The sequence below is a fragment of the Photinus pyralis genome, unplaced genomic scaffold, assembly GCF_008802855.1.
Source record: "Photinus pyralis isolate 1611_PpyrPB1 unplaced genomic scaffold, Ppyr1.3 Ppyr1.4_LG6, whole genome shotgun sequence".
In the NCBI taxonomy this organism is placed as follows: Eukaryota; Metazoa; Arthropoda; class Insecta; order Coleoptera; family Lampyridae; genus Photinus; species Photinus pyralis.
This window is the reverse complement of record NW_022170663.1, coordinates 35197271-35219548: the sequence shown is the minus strand read 5'-3', so window position 1 is coordinate 35219548 and position 22278 is coordinate 35197271. Positions and strand designations below refer to the sequence as shown.

The 22278-nt window shown below is 34.3% G+C and overlaps 1 protein-coding gene across 1 annotated transcript in view; it reads right to left on the bottom strand.

Annotated features, from left to right (window-relative positions):
- The window catches only part of LOC116174913 (LIM/homeobox protein Lhx9-like), a 44071-nt gene extending 31200 nt beyond the window's left edge, over nt 1-12871 (bottom strand). Inside the window, exon 1 of the mRNA XM_031492941.1 lies at nt 12757-12871. The gene's annotated coding sequence lies outside the window, so the exon portion shown is untranslated. The remainder of the gene's footprint in view (nt 1-12756) is intronic.
- Nucleotides 12872-22278: the final 9407 nt, after the last annotated feature.

The following is a 22278-nucleotide window of genomic DNA, read 5'->3' as shown; positions in this document are numbered from 1 at the left end:
AAGACTGAGTTTTATTAATCTTAAGCCATAGACGTATCAGAGTAAAAGATGGAAACGGGTTACCATTTAATTAGCTTCAAACTGACGTCGTACAAAAAAGCCTCAAATAAAAGTGAAATTCCACTGGCGGCGCTGTCCTTTTTTGCTTTATTTAAATAACCCGTGAGCCATAAGTTTAGCATTGGCAAGGGCTCGAGCACATGGCGCCATAAGTAATAACTTTCCGCTCTTCGGACGTATTTTGTTTCATTACATAAAAGTAACGGATATCTACAGCTTTTCGTCGCCCTTAATTCTGCACTGAATAATTTCGCGTTCGCCAAACCAGTTCGTTAACTAAAAAAAATGGTAATGCCTGTTAAAAGTCACATACTATGCCTTTCTTGGCTAATTACATCAATTGACTGTGAGCAAAATGAACCGATTTAGTAGTAGTCTGCTAACATGCAACTGGAAAGTTAACTAACTCATCTCCTTATGCAAATAAAACGGTTTTCCTTATCCGAGTTTACGTTCCAGTAGTCTAACATTTCCCTCTTTTCTTCAGTTGGAGCGACGGGCTATTATGGTCCCACAAATTATTGGCGCATTTCCGCAAAAAACAAAAAAAAATGCGCTATTGGGATCACTTTTTCCATCCGTCCGTCACTTCGGGTGTGTCATTTTTAGCGCATTTTCCAACGAAGTGTGCGCATGCGCGTACCGCGCACTGCCAACTTTCCTATTTATGGAGATATTTCTTTGAAATTTTAACCAAAGATGCTTATAGTAAAAGCAAACGTATTGCATATTGTAAATATCAGATTAATAAGCGCATGCGCAGGACGCGCAATATCAACTGCGCAGTAAGTGTCAACTTCCATATTTATGAAGATATTTCTTTAAAATTTTAACCACATATGCCTCTAGTAATGAAAAACATAGCGCACATAGGTATGGTCTTTGGGGAAGTATTGATCAATTTATGGAAAATGCGCTGAAGTTACTCGCCTTAGGGCGAAAACCTTTTTACTTGTTATCTTTAGGATCTATTTTTTCGCTATTTATTGGTTATGGTGTACAGAAGGGAATTTTTTGTGTCTGTTAACTATAGCAGAAATTAATTTTCTTCATTTATCGAAATTTCATTGTTTGGCCGTTTATTGTGCTTAATAAATCCAAAATATCTATATGTTGCATTTGCTTCTCGATTAGCCAAAACTCATTTTGGAACTGAACTATAAAAAAAACAATTTGATTTAGAGGATCCGTTAAATGCGTTGATGAAAAAAAGAAAAATAGCTCTGATGGTCATTGCTTATTATGCGCAGATGTTCAAAAATGTATAGCTCATGCGCAAACTCAACTTTCTTATTGGTCAACAGAATTTTCTGGAATTTTAAGAGACGGACAAAATTAAATGAACATCGAAAAATTGTTGGTACTAGGGTTGCGAGATCTGATAATCACTTATAGAGGAGAAGTGAGACACAATTATATGAGATTAAGAAATTATATAGGAGACATATTTTATTCCAGAACTTATTACATCCATTAGGTATAGGTAACAATATAATTCGCATTCATTTTAGATACATGCTCGTATCCTAGTTGGTACACACACAACAAAAAATGATTGGCAGACCTACATTTCTATTTGTGTACCAATTGCTCTAAAATTTCAGCGTGGGATGCTTCTTATAAGATCAAATTGAAATAACGTGTCAAAAAATGGATTGCTCATTTTCTTACTTGGGGGCCACTTTTTTTTAAATTTTACCTGAAGAGACCTCTTATAATCAATCTGAAAACACACGTCAAGAAAAGGATCGTACAGTTAACGTTTTAGCGCATTTTTAAGAATTAAAAAAGTGTGCTATTGTTTGCGTTTTGTCCGTCCGTCCATCCGTCCGTCCGCACCCACTTCTACCGTTTCGAACTACTTCTAGGGGAATGGTCCTAGAGTCCTGGAATTTTTTGCAGTAGGTAGCCTATACACCTTGAAGGTGTGTCAGACGGCCATCAAATTTCGCTCGCTGTCTAAAAGCCCCCCCCCCCCGAATTATTTCCTGAGATGCTGTTTTTGTGCATAGGTTTTACATACGACAACCAATTGGTCCCAGATTTTGCATACGCATGCCTTTAGTAGTGCTAAGTTAAACTTTAGAAAATGGGGGGGGGGGGGGGGGGGAGCACATGTTCTACCTTCATCGGTATTCTAAAGACGATCTCATCGACACTAAAATTGCGACGGGCCAGGGGGGGGGGGGGGGGAGGGATTAAAAAATTAATTTTATCTCTCACGGAAGAAACCGTTTCTACCCAAAATTTAATTTTTTTGCCCTTCTTTCTGTCCTCTATAAAGTACGGGGGGGGGGGGGGGGGGGGAGTGGAACTAGTTTTATCCTTCATGGTACTTAAACTTTTTGTTTATTGTCGTTGGGTCCATTTACAAAATAACACTGAACATTTCAGTTCATAGGAGTGTTCTTTCAAGGTTGTATTTGTTTACTTTCTGTTGAATGTTAATGCATTTCGTGGAGTTTTATTTGTTATAACAAATTGCATTTCCTTGTTAAAATTGATTAGATTAAATTTCATTTATCTCATTTTTCCATGTGATACGTGAGGTAACTAAGGGTCGTTTATTAGCCAGTTTTCGTTGCCAATGCAGTTGATTGGACATGGAGATTTTCAAGACGTATAGGTACATGGGATTTCGAGTTTAAATACCAGCGACGCGAAGAAAAAGACGCCTTTTGCCAGTTTAGAGACCAAGCTACGGTTCTTGTTGTATTTTGTTACAAAAAATTACAAGAAATACTTAGAACACATTTTATAATGAATATTACATTTTAAAAAATCTCTTATGACAGATGCCTACCCTGATATAAATACAACATCTTCCTTTTTTTTTTTTTTTTAAAACAAACAAATCAAAACAAACTTAAAACAAAACATTATTATGAGATTACATAAAATAATCTTTAAACTTATTCGGTAATTTAACAATCCGACCACTGTTGTTTTGTTTAATATTAGAATCAGGAATTGGGTCATTTGAAGGATCAATTTCACAGGTGGTTTGATTGTTAATAGTTTCTAAGTTATTATCAGCGGTGTTATCAGAAGAACGATCCATATTTTGAGTTTGATCATGATCATTTGAGCAGTTTGATGAGTTGTTAATTTCAAATTTTGTATTAGTTGGTTTTAGTTGGCTAAAGTTTCTTCTAACAACATTGTTCTTATTATTAATTACATTAAAAGATCTAGGAGTGGAATGATTACCAACTACTTGTCCTTTTTCCCAAAACTGGTCTTTTATAAGAACATTATCACCTGTTTTCAAATTTTGGTTAAAATTTTTTGCACTTTTATCGTGATTTCGTTTAAAATATTCCTGTTTGGCTAAAAGTTTTTTATGTGCATCTTTAGGAATTACGGGTTTTAGTAATTGTGTGTGAATAGGAAGCTTGGTTCTGGTTAGTCTGTTCATGAGCATTTGACTTGGCGATATACCAATACCCGAAACGGGAGTATTTCTAAACTCCAATAATGCGAGGTGGATATCAATATTGTCGTGAGAACATTTCTTGAACATTTGTTTAGCAGTTTGAACTGCACGTTCTACTTGACCGTTACTGCGTGGATATTTAGGAGAACTTGTGCAAAACTGGAAATTCCACTCTTTGGAAAAGTTCTTACATTCAACGGAAGAAAAAGGCATATTGTCACAAATTACTCTGTTGGGAATACCAAACGTCGCGAACAATATTTTGAGGTGTTTAATAATTTCTGGTGAGGTTTTGTTTTTTAATAGAATGATCTCGAGCCATTTCGAGAAATAATCTTGTACAATAAGATAGCTATTACCTGCATAATCCATTATATCACAAGCTATTTTATAAAATGGTATATTTGGTATCTCATGTGGAATCAATAAATCCCTTTGTTTAGCATTTTGGTAACGTTCACAAACATAACAATTAGATATCATATTCTGTATGTTGCTTGACATGCCTGGCCAAAATACAATTTGTCTAGCACGTTGTTTGGTCTTAACAGTACCAAAATGAGGTTCATGAAGAAGCCGTAAAATATAGAATCTTAGTTTATCCGGGCCTATTAACCGGTGGTTTATAAATAACAAGCCATCTTCGACAGATAATTCTGCTTGAAACTTATAAGTATTTAATTGAACCGTCCATTAGTTCATTACTTTTAGGCCAGCCATTTATAATATAGAACATTACCTTTGACAAAACTGGATCATTGGCAGTAGCCTGTATAAATTGCAACCTTTTAGCATCTGAAATATTTAAATTTTTGCTTAAAGTATGAACAGTTTCAGAAATCCATTGATCATCACCTTCGCTCTCTGGAAAATTTAGGTAAAATCGTGAAAGCAAGTCGGCAATAAACATATATTTTCCTGGCAAGAAATTTAACACTATTTTATATTTAAGTAATTTTATTCTCATTCTTTGCAAACGCGATGAGGCGATATCTCCAATTTTTTTATTCATTAGAGTTACCAAAGGTTAGTGATCAGTATTTACCTTTATTTCGCGACCATAAATGAAGATATGAAACTTGTTTACTGCAAAAACAATAGCGAGAAGCTCCTTCTCTATTTGGGAATAATTTTTCTCACTAGAACTCAAACTACGAGAAGCAAATGAAATAGGTTTGTCATCCTGAAGAAGACAGCGCCCCAGACCATCTTTGGATGCATCGGCTTGTATGGTGATTTTTTTAAATGCATCAAAGTTAGCTAACACTGGAGCATTAGAAATTATGTTTTTAATTTTATGTATCACAACCGAGTGTGCAGTTAACCATTTAAATTCAACTTTTTGTTTTAATAATTCACGCAATGGAGAAGTTATATCGGCTAAGTTCGGTATAAACTGTCGCAAATAATTTATCATTCTTAAAATACTTTGCAGTTCTTTTACATTTGTGGGATCTTTTAATCCTTTAATTGCTGCTATTCTGTTTGGATCAACTGACATTCCATCCTCCGAAAAGATATGACCAAAATAATTAACTGAGGGTTGCTTAAATTGAACCTTGCTAGGATTAAATTTAACTCCCTTTGCAGTAGCTCTTATGATTACGGAATTTAAAATTTGATCATGTTCCTCGGAGGAATCGGCAGCTATCAAGAGATCATCAATGTACACTTGAACACCCTTCAAGTTTCCAAAGATTCTTTCATTAATGGCTTGAAAATATTCTGGAGCCATATTAAGCCCAAAAGGCAAACGATTAAATTTGTAACAACCAAAGTGCGTAGCAAATGTACAAAGATCACTAGACTTTTCAGTAAGTTCTACATGCCAAAAACCTTCCTTTAAATCGAGCACTGTAAAAAACTTTTTACCTTTAAGGTTTCCAATTATATCTTGAAGAGTTGGAATAAGGACATATGCGGGTCTTTTAATTTCTAAATTTAAATCACGAGGATCCAAACAAAGTCTTAAGGAGCCATCCTTCTTTTCAACAATTACGATATTATTAACCCAACCAGATGGTTTATCAACTTTTGAAATAATTTTTCTATTTTCTAAGGATATCAAGGTTTCCTTTAATTTGTCACGAATAGCAAATACCCCTAGGAGGGTTAATGACCGGTATGGCTTCATTATTTATTTGGATTTCACATTTATCCTTAAACTTACCCAGATCTTGAAATAATTCTAGATTATTCTTAATAAATTCATCCTTAGTCATAAACTTACCCAAGGCATCTACTTTGCGTGCAATAAGATCTAACTTAGTACAAGACTCAAGTCCTAATAACGGAGAAACAATTTTGTCTACAATTATGAAGTTATCAGTAAATTCAACGTTGTTACACTGAACTTTTAGTGGAACAATGCCAAGAGATTTTAAGACAGTACCACCAAATGCCTCCAAAATTATGTTTGTATTTTGTAACTGAGACTCTGGAACACCTACTTCACTTAACATTTTACGCGACAGGACATTCACATCTGCACCAGTGTCTAGTTTAATAAATTTAATAGGCACATGATGATCACCAACGTTTACATTTTGAAACCATGACTTAATTGACAAAACCTTTTTGTTCTGATTTCTTACCCCAATGCTGTTAATGGTGAACTCCAACTCGTCAGATTGCTCATCCTGTTCTTGTAGCACCTTCACATTTTTTACTTGACAGGAAACTGCAAAATGATTTAACTGTCCACATTTATTGCAGCTTCTCCAAAAGGCAGGACATTCACGAACGCCATGAACAGTCTGACATCTTCTACATTCAAACCTTTCACTACTCGTTTTGGAAACAGACTTATAATTTCGGTTTGCTGACTTTTTCTTAATGACCTCAACTTCGACTGAAGCCCCTTGCAAATTTCTAGCTTGAGATTTTGAAATTTCTGCAGCTCGACATAAATTCACAGCCTTTGCCAAATCAAGATCCTCTACCCGTAACAATCTTTCCTGCATGACCTTGTCATAAATCCCTAAAACAATTCTGTCTCGGACCATCTCATCACTTAATAATCCAAATTCGCAGGACTTGGATAATTTCTTGATATCAGTTAAGAACTGATCAAACCCTTCTCCTTCTTGCTGCACTCTACTAAAAAATTTAAAACGCTCAAACACGATATTTTTCTTGGGACTACAATGGTCATCGAAAGCTTTTAATACTGCTGGAAATGACACCATGTCAGTTTCGGACAATGTAAAGGTGTTGTATACTTCCACAGCATCTTCACCAATTATATTTAATTGAATGGCTATTTTTGTTTCATCGTCCTTTGTTGACTTATCGGAAGCTTTCAGGTAAATTTCAAAATTTTGTCTAAATTTACGCCAGTTTTCACTTAAATTTCCCTGTAGTGACAAATTAGCTGGAGGTTTGAATTCCATTTCGGCTTTTCTTCTTATAATTAGGTTCAGCCGTTCAACAATACACTTATTTGATGTTTCGGAACCTATACTTCTTGAAAACTTTGCTCAGTTTAATAAACTAACTGCCTCGACTGCGCCATGTTGTATTTTGTTACAAAAAATTACAAGAAATACTTAGAACACATTTTATAATGAATATTACATTTTAAAAAATCTCTTATGACAGATGCCTACCCTGATATAAATACAACAGTTCTGTTTAAATTAGTTCCCTTCCACTTCAAAAAAGTGGTATCCCTTATCTATGTAGAAGGGAAAGAGAAACTGACCCACACGTCAAATTGTTAGCAGTAGAACCACGACACCTCGCCCCTCCACTTTTTTTTTAATTCTCGGGGTCAATCAAGGTTAATTAAATTGATTGGCGGGGTGGCCCACGTAGGCGAGCGTGTTTTCGGGGATTAATTTGGTTATTTCTCGATAATTTGATTAATTTCTTGGAATTTGGACTTTGATTTGATTAATGAATTGAAAATTTGTGTTATTTTGAGCTTTATTGACATTTGATTTGATTGATGGCGTAATCAATTAAATTGATTACGATCTAATTAAATTAATTCGCTGGTCGATTAATTTAATTTGCGGTTTGATTTCTCGGAATTTCCTCTAATTAAATTAATTAGACCGTGAATCAAATTGATTAAGTCACTAATTAAATTAATTAGCGGAAATTCCGAGAAATCAAATCGCGAATTAAATTAATCGACCAGTGAATTAATTTAATTAGATAGTAATCAATTTAATTAATTACGCCATCAATCAAATCAAATGTCAATAAAGCTCAAAATTTCAATTAATTAATCAAATCAAATTCAAAATTCCAAAAATTTTCCAGAAATAACAAAATTAATCCTCGAAAACACCCTTGCCCACGTGGGCGTCCCCGCCAATCAATTTAATTAACCTTGATTGACCTCGAGAATTAAAAAAAAGTGGAGGGGCGAGGTGTCGTGGTTCTACTGTTAGCGTTTTACGAAATGACTAGGCAGTTTATAAAATGACAACGTGTTTAATGTACTCTTAAGTTTTCCATAAACCAAATATATATATTAGTTACCAGTATAAAAAGATCCAAGCTTTTGTAGAAGTTTTCTTTTATTTCAACAAACTGTCCATATCCCCAAACGCGTAGGAAAAGTAAATGCGCACGCGTTCGGATTCGTTCCCGAAGTATTTAATTAGATTAAATTCACTCACTTACTTACAATAATGACTTAAATAAATTTAGGCACTTACTAAATGCCCGAAAAGCGACCGGCAGATTGTAAAAAACGAGCACTAACGCATTCATTTTACTATCTGTCCGCGTTTTATAAAATGCCTAGGCATTTTATAAAATGACGAGTTATACAAAATACCTACGACATATAGGTAGGTACATTTAATTGCCGAACCGGTAGGTTTTAAAATATGACAGATTAAATAAATTCAATTTGTCCTCATTCTATTTAATATAAGTACAGAGGGCAACAAATTTGTCTAGATTCAGACATAATTTGTACCTGCTACACCAAAGATTTATTTTGGCACATTCCCAAACATGACAGCTTGACTTTGTCCTTGAAGATAACTGGTGCATCCATTTTATTGATAAATTATTAAAGGCTATGTAATGTAACATTGATGTTAACAACTCTGGCACTACTTGGTCAAAGGCTTTACTTTGATCTAAAAGTACTATAATTAATGGTTATTTCAGATTTATCTAGTGCCATATTAATTGTGCCGTAAGTTGTAGATATCGATTTATCTGTTCAGCTACAATTTTTCAACAATGTTTGACATTGTGGGAAGTATACTAAGGGGTCTTAATTGTGATAGTTGTATGGACGTAGTAACCTTTGGTAGGGGTCTGACCATTGCTGTTTTTCATACGCTTGGAACAATTCCGTTCACAAGGCACGTATTAATTGTATTAATTAACACGTCCATACAGTATGATAAAATCAAATTCAACATTTTTAAGGATATACCATCCACTCCAACCGCTTGGGATTTAATCGTTCCAAGAATACCATGTAGGTATCAGCAGCAGTAAGATTAGGGTAATGATTGTTAAATTTATTTGACGAATAAAGCTCGATGAGATTTGAAACGACATTGGATGTTCCAGCGACGTTGATAAAGTATTCGTTAATATCGTTCAACGTTATATCTTCTGGTAGATTTAATTGGTTCAATGGGATTAATCCGGAGGAGATTTTGTGAAAGCATTCGGTTTCGAGTTAGCGTAGCGATTTGGCTGCATTAGAATTCAAGTCTTATTGTACTTGTCTCTTGCCTCGACGAGGCCAGCTGCAGTCCTATTTTAGATCCAAAATCCATTAAAACTAGAGCAATTTAGAAGGTATCATCTCCACACTAAGAACCGTGCCGATTTTTGTATGAGACGAAAATCATCAATTTGAAAGAACACTATTTAAGAGGTAAAGTAAATTTTCCTCTTGTTTCGTATAAAATTAATAATTGATGGTTCCTTTGATGAACTTGAGTAGGTAAATAATATAGGTATGTAAATTTCTCATTGACACGAATTTATTATGTTATCTTCAAAAAATTTAAAAACTCTGGTATGTATCGATAGTGTAATATGTAGGTATAGATCTTTAAATACTTACATGCCTATTCTATACCTAATCCATGTCTTTGAAATAAATGTATTTCTTGTATCTTTCGGAAATACCTTAACATATTTTAGACAAATGCAATAAAATGTTTTTCCAAGTTTAGGATAAGGTTTCATTAAAGCAACTTTTTTTTTGTAGGGCGCAATGCTTCACATTCATAACCTAGCAAGTAGCAATAGTGACGTCACCATTACCAGCGCCCACTCAATTATGATAAACGCAAGTGACTCGGGTGCAATTATTCTAACACGAATTATGCTTTGGTTGTTCATTTGATTAATAATTATATTGTACTCTTTTTGTTTTAATTAAACAATAATTTATGCTGGGTTCTACACATTTTGTTAGATGTGTAGATAGTAAATAATAGGTAACTATTTACCTATAGTTAGGTAGGTATAAGTATTTTTCTATTTCGATTTTTAAATGTTCTTATTAACGCACTGTTTTCCGCCCAAAACAGTGCGTTAATGAGACCTATTAACGCACCGTTTTTAAGTTGGTATTAAAGAGGTAAACATAAATTCACTACCCTATTTGAAATTCGATTGTATTTATTTACAAATTAGGGTTATGTTTTTATATACAGAAAGACAAGATTCCCTTTCTATTTGATTAAAAGCGAGACATTAAGGCTGATAAAGTGATAATCAAATTACAAGAAGAACAATATGAAAAAACCACTTAATTACTTTCTCCCAAAACTTAAAAGGGAATTAAATATTACGGTATGTAGCGTAAGAACCTAGATATCAACAATGTGGGGTTTTGAGGTAAATTTTTACATTAATGCCTCTTTTTGTAGCACGTTCAACATCTACGTGCAATCTGTGACCAATGATTACTAGTACGAATAGTGTACCTATCTTCCAAAAAAGACCTACAGGTTATAAAGGAGATTTCGAATGGGGAAAGGATGACAACGAGGATACCTTCGGAACACATTAAACAATATTTTAAAGAAGCAGCTTATTGCTTTTAGCACTTGTTCTGCGTTATTAATCTCGTGAGCCTAATTTGTGTAGTATCGTTATGCTCCTAAGAGGAAGTGACAATCCGAAGCCGAACCCGTCCTAATGAGTGACACCTATCACGTAACAACAACCCACTAAGGACCTATCTGTTAGTGACCGTTAATGGCAAATCGCGAAAAGAAACCTTTGTTTTTCTTTTTATGTCAGTCACCAATATAAGTAGAAGCAGTGTCATATGGGCGAAATCTGTTATCTGTTAGCTTTGTCGTTAATCGACAGTGACACGACTGAATTTCACATAACTTATATAAAAGGACGAAGGACTGTATTTTGCCTTTATGAATTGTTCCACAGTGAATGTACTAATTTCTGAAGTTTATTAATTAAAACAACATTGATAAGACTGTATTTAAATAAGAGAAATATTTGGGACGTCGTACTGCCAACTTAATACAACTTGCACTAATACAACTTCTATATCAAAATTCCCTAGTTACAAAAAGTTACTATAACATCAATTTGATAAAAATTTCTCGAAAATATCTTCTCAATAGAAAAAATAGTATAAGAAACTTGTTTCATAAGACGACCCATCGCACTCGTTCATTAGAAAACTTGAACGCGTTAAACGCGCCACTTATGAAACTTGTTTCTTAATATACTATTATAGTCGCCTTTTTTTTTCAAAGCATTCTCAAATCTGTCAAAATTTTGAGGCATTAGGTATTTTACCAAAAAAACACCATACTGTGTAGTAACAGATAAGATTTCCTGATGCTAAAAAATACAATTCGACGACCATAAACTTACTTATGTGCAAATTCAAAGGTTATGCATAGGTACCTAGGTACATAATACCTATAGTAGGTAGGTATGTACCTATCTACATTCCAATTCCCTTAAATTGTAATGAATTTTACCTATTCCATTTCTATGAAATATAAATAGGTACCTCAGAACTTTTATTTTAAGGCTCAGCCTTAAATTTCGCAATTTTCCATTTTAACCGAAGATAGCATGCTTACAATATCCATGGTATAAGGCACTCTGTATGTAATTATATAGCTACGAATAAAAATTAAAGAATTCCAGTAAGGTACTTCCGTACTTCGGGCCGAAGTCCTGCAGAAGTGATCCTCCAAGATAATCACCACATTTTAGATCACACTGAAATTTGCTGTCCACACTCGACAAATCAGATGCGACACCTTTACGTAATCATGCACTAATTAGTCACGAAACTAATGAACTTTCTCATAATAACAAAACCGGTGCCTATATTTAGATACTGAAATTTCATTACGTATGAAAGGTTGTATAAGTTTCAGGCGGTATTTGACCATCCCTCATAAAAGCGCGGCTATAAAATTCCTCCAATGCATTTAGTAACTAATTTTCCGAGCTTTACAGCCCTTAATTGTGTACGCAATAAAAGTGGTTTGTTTTTGTGGCCCGTTGTCGTAAATATTTTCGATTAGCCGTTGGATGCAGCGGCTGCGACGACGATTGACGCGAATTTCCCACCCTTTATTGTGTCAAACTCATTACTCAATGATTACAATTTCAAAAACCCCTACTTTTAAGGTAGGTAAGTGAATGCAGTCGTGATTGGATTAAGGTGGCGTTTACAAAAAGTGCAAAAGTTGCTTTGCGATTTCCTCTATAACTTTGTTTCGAGGTAAAAAAATAAACTTCTGTTAACGACCGATGGGGCTTAAGCTTGTGAATGAAGTTAAATTTGATAACAAATTATTATCAGTGTGTGATAAAAATGAAAGATATATATTTTATATGGGCGAGTTTATTAACAACTTATTTCCTAAATAACGGCGAAACTGCAGGAATTAGCTAAATAATTTTTGTTTCATGCAAATTTCGGAACATCATATATTTGAATGAATGCTATTCCAACCAAAAATTTGTACCCAGAAGGCAGTTATTGTGGTAACAAATTTCCAATTTTTCAATGTAAACGCCACCTTAACACAAATTGCTATGCTAAGTGAAATGTAGGTACCTATAGGTACGCGTATCAGTTATTTTAATAGCAATCAAATAAACATAAATTTAGAAACAAAACGGCACTGCTACGGCGGCGGCGGTTCGCGGTTTAAATTAATTGTTCTTACGTGCGTGATGTTAAAGTAAACAGCACTAAAATATAAATTACGTGTAAGATTGACGCGTACAACAATTCTCAAAGACTAATTAATAAAAGTAATTACCGTAATAAATGTGATCCGTAACTGTCAAACATAAACGTAAGAAGCACTGACTAATTACACAAACACTGTTAGTTGTGACTCTTGCCGATAGAGCATAATCGAAGTTTCCGACGGCATAACGCATACGAATGTTTTTAGAGGATCAAGGATGCTGTGCAGCACCCGCCCCAAGAGGTGTACGCAGGATCGGGGCGACACGCCTCGTGATGTTCTCGCGCCCACATCCAATCGGCTGAGAGTATGGATGATGGAAGTCGGTACCTTATTGGATACAGCCGTTAAATTATCCTTGGGTTATGGAAATCCTGAAACATACAGAATTCTGATTTAAAGCGGCTTTCAATACTTCCTACAATTTTTAACTAGGGACGTATTATTTTTTTTCAATTTCGGTTTATTAAAATTGCTTTTTCTAATGGAATTAATCCAAAATTGGATTTCAAAACAATTTCCCCTTACATTACAGGTTTGGTGATGATTCCCTACTGTCGATTAAATACCTACATAATATTATGTTTAGATAGGTACCTACATTCAAATAGCATTCACACTTTGAATGAAATGTACCTACCTAAACTTCTATCGTTACATTAGGTTAGGTAACTTAGGTAAAAAGGTCACGTAAAGTTCATGATGAAAGATGAAAACCGAGCTTTTCACAAATACATACCTACTGAACCCAATTAAGATAAAGTTTCCCAGTTTTCTCATTCTGAAACATCAATTCCGCTTAGTTTTTGTTGTTTTATCAGAAATTCCATTATAGCTATCTACCTACATCTATCTACATGTGATGTAACAGTAACTACCTCTACCTAGGTAAGTAACTCGATTATTAAGTACATTATAGTACCTATATCTATAGGTACCTACCTAATCTAGGTAGTTTTAGATTGATGAGTACACACTGATTAAACTCTCGTTCAGCATTCAGCAGAGGATGTAATAGATATCCCTACCTATATTCAAAACGAAATTAGGTGGTAAAGAGTAGCTAAGTTCAAAACAAGCATTTTTCCATATAGGTAAACCGAGGGACCAAAATGAATAGTTTGTGAGATTCGTCTCCAAAACGTCACTCGAAGAGGGTTGAGGGTATACTAGGGATCATTTTTACGTTGAAGAATGTCAATATTATACTTTACATTTGATTTTTTTCGTGATTATATATATAAATATGTAGGTACAGATACCTACAGTAACCGAAATAATAAATTCAATGCTCCACGTTGGGCGAGCAAACAAAAATGCTGTAGGTATGTAATGGCAAGGCCAAAATCTACACCTAAATTTTTAAGTCTCCTGGGTATACGAATCAATAAAATTAATCATATAATTAAGCATGAGACATATATCTGGATGGTTAAAGGGATCGAATAAACACGCGATTTGCATAATTTCACACAAACTTTATTCTTACCGACATACACAAATGAAAGTAAAGATAAAATCCTACTTATTAAAATTGGACTACAACAGATTTAACAAACACCGCATATCCGTTCGAATACGAGTACAAATTACCTAAACAAAATCAAGAAATCTTACAGTACAGACTACTTACAGTTTTTGTTACAAATCCCAATAAAAATCTGGGCACCCAGAACATTATTTGCGAAAGGAAACAACACACTTAAGCTAGACGTGCGTACTAAAATTGCTCTTTTTAAATTCTTTTCCAGGCAGGTTGCAGAAACATTGATTGTAATTAGCTGGCTGAAGGGAAACACACGACCGATGAATCCAATGGCTGTCCGTTTAATGCGGACGACAACTTGAAACAATGAAAATTGCTATCCCAAACTGTTACCTACGTACGATTTCACCTCGAACTTGGCTGGACTCTTGATTACCACGTACTGAATTCTCTTTGACGATCTCTAAAATTGTTTAGGTACACAACGAAAAGCAAACACTTTGCCACCAAACATAACGTAGAAACGCGCGTCTTATAAATTTTCAGACAGCTCGACCTCGAAATTGACAAAAGGCCCCCTCTAAACGCTAACTCCGGTATTTAAATGGAATTCCCTACTTAAGCAAATCGACATTTTTCGTCCAATTACCTCAGTGTGGCAACGCGATAAACCAATCAACGCTTCGCTAAAAGACGCCTCAGTCGAGTAGGCACACTTTGGAATTATCTTATCTAAACTACACAATATTCTACGAAAACAAGCAGTTTTTTTCGATTAAAGGGCATCCTTATCTTTAGTTAATTACATCAATCTTTTATAAAAATAAATGAAGTACCCAATAAATCAATTCTGAACTGATGCATAGGTGATTTAACAAAATAAATTCATAACGCAAATGGGATAAAATGTCCCTATGCTTAATAATTCTAAGAAACAATCTTTTTTTACAACGAAACAAATAAACAAATACCTTGAATACAGGCTAAATACGCAAAATCGTTTTGTGTTTAACCCGTATGAAACCCACCAGATTAATTAAATGAATTGAAAGGAACATTTGCTTAGCAATTAAACGACCTGTATTCACTTCAGGTGACTGGACCTAAACCTGTCCAACCCGACATTGTTTACACAGTAATATATGCCCAAGTTATATTTTTATTTGCAACTGTTTTGCATGGAATCTACTAAAATTATTTTCTAAAATTTTATTCATTTTATGCTTGCCTTGTTTAAATATTTTATCGTATCATTAACAATTATGTCTACTTAATATTACTACTTTTAGTACAATTATGTACCCCATAATACGTTAAACTTGCAAAACGTTGCATGTCCTGCATGTGTTGTTTTATCATTTAAAAAAAAACACTGATTTGTTTAACGTTAGAGGCAAGATTTTACACACTAAACAGTTTTACCATGCAAAAATTTGGACTGTCAGTGGGTTCCAAAATGACAGACGATACTGCTACCTTAATCCAGCAAGGTAAACAATGCGTAAGTATAGGTACCCAAGGTTGTTGAAAAAAAAGTATGTAGGTTCTATACGTTTTCTTTAAATTTTAAGTCCCTACTACCACACTAAGTAGTAGTGACTGACGTTTTGCACAAATTTTGATTATGGGATACCTATATGGATCTTCGTAATATCTTATAGGTACCAATATATACCTTTTAGGCAACAAGAAAACCTCGTTCGCATTTAAATAAATTGTTACCACAAAGGCGTCGGGGGATAATTACGTTAAAAAAAAACACTTTGTTAATCAAAGTTGTGCACCTAATTTGTTTATAGGTACGAGGTGCTCATAGCATTATAAATAAAGCGGTAATCGGTTAGTGGTTTGAAGACAATAAATTCGTGGTTTTATTGGCTGTCAAAATCCTAAGTTGTAAGGGCAATTATGAACATTGCCATAGTGCGGAACATTGGAAATCAAATTGGAACTATACGTGTGGGTAAATTGCTCATTATACAAGAAAGTCGCAGAGAAAAACATGAAAGTCGACTATTTTTTTATAGTTTCCGACTTTTCGTAAATCCATCGCTTTATAAATAATGAAAGAGGAAAATGTTACACGTTTCTAGGTCATTTGGAAACTATCCAAATCGCTTAATCCTACGAGATTTAGTTAATCCCCATCGCGTTTAGACCGATTTACAATTCTGATTAAAAACGACATTAACATCACAGCTTCTAAAACTGTTTCATCAATCTTACGAAAGGCATTAGGTATATGTGTTGCGCAATATCTATCTCGCGGTAACATTCAACGGTATAATAGCTCTTAATTAATTACAATTACAAATATGTAAAACATGCATTCTGTGTTAAATTACTTCATTTGAATATTTTCGGCTCGCCTCGTCTAACTTGAACATAATTTAGACAAGGATGCGTAAATAATTACAAAAAACAAGTGCAAAAGTGGTTAAATTTCCATAAAATATGACCAGGTTATTATAATAGTGTTACTATGTTGCGTTAAACTATTCACATTTGGATCATTAGTTGAATTATTAGCTCAGAGTTTGTACTTCTGTTTAATGGGTACCTATACATGATTTTTTACTCACGGAAATTTGTTATGGAATTTTTTACCCATTTTTTTAATCTGTAGCAAATTTCTTCGTGCGGTTCTGCTTTCATTCAGACAGGAAACAATTTACCGCAAGCACTCTTTTGTATATTAAAATTCATTTACTTATTTGCAAATTCTGGCATAGTTAGATTTTTTCTTTCGACATTCAGTTCAGAAGAGGAAGGTAACTTTAGGAAAACCCAAGACATTTATCAAATTTACTAATAAGACACACATTTTAGTGTATGAACGTGTGTGTTTTACGCATTGCAAGGAGATTAATTATTTCACTTATTACAACACAAGTTTTTTTATTTAACCGTAGGAAAGCTAGGAGGGAATTAGAAATATGAATATGTTGAATGTCAAAAAGCTTGTGATAGCATTGAATTATGCATTTAAACTATTCAGTATTCCTTGTTGTACAAAAAAGCGCTTATTGGTTCAGATTTTACAAGAGCGACACCTATAATTATGAGTGTAAATAGTGGGAGAGGGTATGCGCCGGTCGTAATCGCAATTTTAAGTCAATCGGTCCATTAGGTGGATCACGAAAAAGTAAATTAAGCCAAGAACGAGCCATCGCCTACGTCAAGTCACTTTCACGTGCTAAAAGCCAAAGTAGATAACAGTGTGGTACAAATACACAACAAAAAACCAATCGATGTAATCGAAAGGGTTCAATTGAAAAGACACTAAAATTTCATTCGATTTGATTTGGGTAGTGTTTTTATGAGGCTCTAAAGTAGCTGTCGCACAGAGAAGCTTCACTCGCTTTCAAAAATGAGTGTTCAAGTATAAAAAGTTTATGTAATATCCACAAACAAAGGAGAAGAAAACCGGATTTCATTGGACACTGTTCGTCCCTGAAAATGACTTCAAAAAGTCACAATAACTACATTTGATAAACAAAATAATTGACTGAAATTTCTTATTTTGTGAGTCGGATTACCCAAGAGACTCTAGATTTGCTGGGTTCATAAATATACGTGACTAAATTTTTTTCAAACATTTAAACAATGAAGTACCCAGACCTTTTGTGTACTAAAACGAGAAACTAATGCCTCGATGTGGCTCCCAAATAAGGTCGGCAAGGATTTACCTGGCGACGGCCCTTAACAGGGACTTCCACCCGACTCCAGCATCTCCTATTCAAAATTGGTTGAATCGGATGGCACGTGCGGAGGCGAAGATACTCAGGTTCAAGTCCGGTCGACTTATCGAAGTCATGAACGCAAGTTACCGGATTTGTATCGGGTAGCGTGAAGTCGCAGGGTTTAAACCTTACCAGGATTGACGATCCCCGAAACAAGGTGGGAAAACGGTAAAATAAAAAATAATTATCAACAGATCTGGGAAAATAATAACGAAAATAAAAAGAACAGCTCTCAGTGAAAATCGCAAATTAAATTAAACGGACTTCGGGGTTTCTAATGGGGGTCTGGAATCTGGCTCTGATGGGTCTGGTTTCTACTGGGTACGCGGTATAGGAAGTGTAGGAAGTGTTCTCTGGTTCTTAACAATCACACTTTTATAGGGACAAGGAGAAGGGGGGAGATTAAGAGGGGATTTAAAAGTAAACGACAATGGCGACATCTAACGGAGGAATTTTACAATACACAAATAAAATTTTGATGTTACCACTTTTATAGTTTCTGACAGTATTATGTTCTTAAATAAAACTTTCACCATACGTTAATTAGTTATAATTATATTATAATTATTTATTAATTTTAAACTTGAAATAATATACTGATCCATACCAAGCGGAAAGGTTAATCTCATTCAAATTTAGTACAAATAGTATAGTTTTCTTCTCGGAAGTAATAGCTATTACTCATTCGAATGAACTGCGGCATTCAACTAAGGCTCGTGCCTCAAATACATCCTCATATTAAGTCATGTTTAATCATCATTACACGGTAATTGAAAACTATAGGTACTATTCCTTGACTACGCATAACGCTGTTTAATTCTAAATTGTTATCAAACTAAAGGGATTGGCAAAAGGCAAATATAAAAAAAGCATTAAAAAGGCCAAGGAAGAGGTGGAGGGTACAATAGTCATTATAAGCTGAAGAATATAATTATGGTGAATTGCTGTGCTTAATCGACGGCGTTAACTGTTAAAGCACATTTGTGCTTGAAATGCCCAACATTACCTATTCTTAAAAAAGACATAAATCGTAGGCATATGAGGCGTTCTTAATCAAGAAATGCAAATTACGAAAGGCCGCTGCATAGCATCCCCGAAGTTACCTTTTTAACACTTTTTAGCATTAATAATACTATCAAACCCACTTATAAAGGTAATAAAATATTGCTCTGGTGATTTATTATCAGATTTGTGTAATAGATTTTCGCGTTTTCATTAAAGCCCCATTGACAGCGATGCGCGATACAAGTTTCTATATTAATATCGCAAATCGTATAGTTTATTTAATCGACATAAATTTCCGAGTACCTAAACGATTTTAAATTAGAAAACGATTTAACTGATTTATATTCTATTGGCATGTCAAAAGGTCCTTAGTTAACTATAGCCGTATAACTTTTTTCGGTTACGTTTTGTTTACATTATCTTAATTGGAATTTCTAATTTAAATAAACAAAAAGGTTTAAGACGATAGTAAAAGTTTTTAGCATATTGCCTAAAGAGGAGCCATAAATTGTTTTGTTTAACTAAGAGATGAGATACAATTTGTAAGCTAATTTTATTTCGGCAAAAAGTTGTTGGTTTTGTAGTCTCATTTCTTCTGTGTTAACATTTGAAATGAAGTTGTTTAAGTACCAAATCTCCAAATTGTGCTGGGCGAAATCAAAATAACATTGAGTGTGACTATCATAAATCAATTTACTAATTAAACACCTGCAAGCTAAGTGGCGATTGTGTATAAATCCATGAAATGTTCGTTTTATTCTTTAATTTCAATCTAATCGAAATGAATTGAAATATTCCAGCAGGATGTATTTGAAAAAGTGTTTTAAATGGAAATTATGAATATAATTTTGTCGGCAAGGATCATTGCTGTCATGTATAAGGATTTATGGTGACCGTACCTCCCACTTCCACATCAATATATTATAGGAACATTACGGTTGGCGCCTAGGAATTTTAATGACAAAATTTTAGACTCGATTCAACCGTAGAAATTCATATACCGTATACGTTTAATTTAAATAGCCAAAAAGCTTGTTTGTCCCACTTTTAATAGCTTTTCAAGGAAAATAATTTGCTAAACTGAAAGTGTAAGGTGGGTATTTATATACGTATCGAACTTGCAAAAATACCACATTTGCACATAATACACAATTAACGGTCAGTAATTTCTATGATTACTCAGTCTATAATCAATACAATTTTCAAAGAAAGATACGGTATACAAATACCTATGTCGACAGTGCATACCTAAAACAAAAGCTTACCTACTAGAAAAGTAGTCCGCTAAAACTTCCAATGAAGCTTTTTGGGTATTTGACAACTTTTTTTATAATACTCGTACCAACTAATGATGTATTTATTCTTTGCTCGTACATAAATTTCAAATTTGTTACTGTAAGGATGTTTATGATACCTATAAAATCTTCTCTAAAAAAGTAGGTACGATAAATCACGGACTTTTCGCAATGCTCCACTTTAGATGTCCATAAATAGTTCATTTCTCAACGACATTTCATACACTTTGGGTATTAGGTAGCACAAGTCTTGCTAAAGCTACTGTAGAAAAGTTGGAATTATTTTTACCTACATTGGTAAATTAACCAATATTTGGCTCTCGATAAAGATCATGCGATTTTAATGTGCGAAATTCGAAAAACGTTACAAAGCAATCATATATGGCCATGATCAAGGCCATGTTGTAATTATTTTCCAAGTATGTGTATGTCCATATATTATTCTCGAACCGTTATATTCAAACTTGATTGATGGTTATGTTTTTTTAAGCTCAATACAGGGTGGCGCATGTCAGTTTCTACATGAAGTGGGATATTGTATTTTTATAGGTTGGTAATAGTGTTACTTTGGCAGCAACACTATGAACAGCTATAGTTCTCTGCTGTAGCGGTGAGAGGTTCCACCCTGTATATACAACTTACGACGATGCACACATTTTTGAGAGTTGGCAACCATGCAATTTCTAGGTGGGGAAAAGCAGCCTGCGCCATCTAAAAAGCACGAACGGGGGTTACGTTGGGCATATGTTATCTTGAATGGCGGTCGTGAACGCGTCGTTCCATAAATGTTTGTTGTTATTTTGTGTTATTTAATGCAGGTAGTAATTTTTGCATTTCTTTATATCGTATTTGTGTTTTGTATGCCGCATTTTATGTTTTTTGTGTGTTTGAATCTTTGTTTTTGAAATTTACTTGGTTTAACCGCAATGCATAATCACAGATGTAATACCGTTATGCTATTGTTTGTAATTGTTTACGTAACATTCATATAAGTTTTGATCATTTTATTTTAATATGTGGAAATTACCGATTCGTTTGATGTATGTACTGACTTCTTGTTTGTTACTAACAATTTTCTCCTTAAATGAAGCAGTCACGGGGTGGAAAAAACTGTAACCATTTGAAGTATGACACCTAATTCCGTGATTGTCTTCGACATTCAACTGTAGGCTCGAAACCCCGAAACCAGGGGCGGGTTACTTATCTTGCAGGAGCGGGATTACGCTAATCAAAGCTCTTCAGTTTAGAATCTATGTGCGATAAATGCCTTACGATTCGTTATTTCCATATATCTTGTTTTTGGTTAAATTTGCCTACAAGGCCATGTAATTTTCCATCTTGCTTTTAACAAAAGGACTTTATTGCACCAAAAATGAGTCGCATCGTGTGTATTTCACCTTTTGTTAGAATCTTGGTACCTGCTGACACGTTCACATCATTACCAACAATTAATTTTGCAACACAATTTGATATTAATTTGACGGCTGGTTTTTTTATTGGTAAGTTCTTTTTTTCACAGCCTATTTCTATTTTTATTCGGTGAACTACCATTTTCAAAGTTTATTTTTGCAATGTAATTTATTTTTACTTAAATTTTCGAGCTTTTACAATCTTAATAATTGCGATCATTATTAAACAAACTTTTCACAATTTGAGTGTTTTATTTAACGTGCCTTCCCTACTGTGCTTCAGGTCAAAGCGTTGTCTACAACTAACGTAAGTGGGTCCTGCCTTAGATGTTGACTTTATTTCCGTGTTCTTGTAGTGTGAAGTTAGTGTAGAACCTGGGGGTTAAGTACACTACAGCGGTTTTAAATTTTAGTTTTCCCGTTTACATGAAGAAAGTAACATATGCGTGTAACGTTTCGGTGAATGAACTCTTGGTTTGTGTAACTGATTGAATGCGCTCTAAGTGTGTTGGGAGTAGTTTGTACCATTGGCATTGACATGACCTCACTTTTGCTTTTGTCGTGGAAATCACAGATCGATCTTTGCGAAAAGGGCTGATTTGATTGGGAAAATTCGACAATCACTATAAAATTGTTGAAATTAATTATCTAGG